The 2,500-nt window shown below is 43.8% G+C and overlaps 1 protein-coding gene across 2 annotated transcripts in view; it reads left to right on the forward strand.

Annotated features, from left to right (window-relative positions):
• Nucleotides 1–2,500, forward strand: part of LOC124953853 (protein bric-a-brac 1-like) — a 353,991-nt gene that overhangs the window by 188,933 nt on the left and 162,558 nt on the right. The gene's annotated exons all lie outside the window — the stretch shown is intronic.

Below are 2,500 nucleotides of genomic sequence, written 5' to 3' on the forward strand. Positions count from 1 at the left end.
TTTTTCTTCGATCGATTTCTTTTTCTTTATTTCTTTCTATTTCTTTTTCTTTTTTTTTCGCTCCTCTTCGAAAAGTACTCGATGGATAAGAAAGAATCTGAAAATCGGATAATCATGATGATTAGAAATGTGAGAGAATGAGTTAGGAAAACGTGAGAGAAGTGAGAAATTGACAGGATATATATATACATGTGTGTGTATATATATATATATATATATATACATATATATAATGTTCGGTATTTAGCGAAGAGAATGTAGTACCAGTTTATCTACTAGCGAGGAAAAGAGATAGAAAGATACATAAATACATAGAGCACACGGAAGGGCTCTTTGGCCGGACGATTTTGCTTCGACATAGCGAAAAGTTCGACGTGACGTGGAGGCGGAAGGTTATGGGGATGGGTGAAAGGGACGAGGCTAGGGGCGTTTTTCGGGCTTCGTGCTTTGCCTCGCCGTGTGCAACAGGTTATAGTTTTTGGCACACACCTCTGCTTCTCCATACTCGTGTTCTCTCTCTCTCTCTCTCTCTCTCTCTCTCTCTCTCAATCTCTCTCTCTCTCTCTCACTCACTCATTTTCTTTCTCTTTCCATCTCATCTCGTGTTTTGCTTCTCTCTCTCTCTCTCTCTCTCTCTCTCTATCTCTCTCTCTCCCTTTCTCTCGTTTATTCCATATATCCAAGTTTTCCTTTTAATCGTCGCGTGAAAAGTTAACAAAAGTCAAAGTCGAATTTCATTAGAGAATTAAAGATCTTTCTTTTAAAACGACAAATAAAATGAATTTTATTTATTATTCGTTAATATATAAATGCAATTCTCGATAGAGATCCAATATGATTGATGGAAATGTTAATTTGTATTGATTGATTAACCCTCTCAATTACTTCGAATTGATTAATAGTTAAGATAAATGTAATCGTACGTATTTGTGATTACTATATTGTATAAAGAAAATTTTTCTTTGGACGCGTGTGTGACGGGAGAAAAGAACCTTTTGTGTAATACCGAAAAACGACGGCCCGTTCTGATTCTGGCAAAGCTTCGAAAAAGAGGTACGAGTGCGACGGCGGAAGTGGCGGACGCGTTTTAGTCGAAAAGTATAGAAGCGAAAAAAGAGAAGAGAGAGTCTCTCTGACTTGGGGGAGAGAAAAAAATGAAAAAAAAAAAATTGGGAAGAGAGAGAAAGGGAGAGGTACAAATAGATAGATAGATAGAGAGAGAGAGAGAGAGAGAGAGAGAGAGAGAAAATAAAAGGTAGAAAAGAGGTCGTAGAAAAAGGTGGCAAGATCGTCGACGAGTCGGAAGCGTGGTGGCTACGGCACACACAGGATTCGCGAATTTTTCGTTTGTCCCCTTTTTACGTGCGACCCACCACCCCCGACAGCAGCTACTCCCTCCCTCCCTCCCTTCTTCCCTCTTCACCACCTCCCGTAGAAGTAGCGACAACCCTCAACCCTTTCGTTCCCTCCTCTTCGTCTTTCACCTCTCTCTCTCTCTCGCTCTGTCCCACTCTCTTTTTTTGTGCGAAACCAGGGGGGGCCTCGCGGCACTACGCGCCGCGTCGAAAAAAAAGGACAAAAAAAAAAAAAGAAAGAAAGAAAAAAAATCCTCGATTTTTTCCTCGCTGCACTTCTGTGTTATTTGCTTTATGGAACGCCTGTTACAGATAAATATAATAGGCATTCATCGGCGCATATTGTTCCCGACGAAGCGCCGTGCGCGCCGGGGCTTTTACATTTTTTCCACCCCCTACTACCCACTTTTTTTTGTCTCACTGCCGCCACCACCACCACCACCACCACTACCACCACCACCACTACCAATACTATCACGACCACCCACCACTACTAACATCGCAGCCAACGTCAGCATCACTATCTACTACTACTGGTACTACATCCACCAATACCTTGGCCAATACTACCACAATCACTGCTGTTACTCTCTAGATTCACGGGGAACACAGCCATCGTCGACATTACTAACAACGCTGGCAGCGGCAAACGTGGTAGCTAACATCGGTAGTATCGCCATCACCACACATTGCCACCACCACCACCACCACCACCACCATTAACACTACCACCGTAGTTCTCGTTCGTTCCTGGAACAGAGCTTCCATCGTCGTCGTTGACGTCGTCGTCCTCTTCTATTCGTATTCGTATTCGTAGTCGTAGTCATCGTCGCGTTTCTGTATATGTGCTGTAGGGCAGCGATGCAGGACACACACGCCATGCATATCCCCCTACCCTTGACTCACTCCAACTCTCTCTCTTTCTCTCTCTCTCTCTCTCTCTCTCTCTCTCTTTCTCCGCACGCAAGCTCTCATTTTTATTATTCGCGTTTTTTGGAATTTTTCCAGTGGCGCCCAGCATTGTTTCACGGTTTGTCATTGTTATACGCCTACATCCTGCCAAGCGAGAGAGAGAGAGAGAGAGAGAGAGGGACGATGGGGATTCTAGAGCCAGCACCACCACCACATCGTGTTTCTCCTCTTCC

This window comes from Vespa velutina, chromosome 13, assembly GCF_912470025.1.
Source record: "Vespa velutina chromosome 13, iVesVel2.1, whole genome shotgun sequence".
Taxonomy (NCBI): Eukaryota; Metazoa; Arthropoda; class Insecta; order Hymenoptera; family Vespidae; genus Vespa; species Vespa velutina.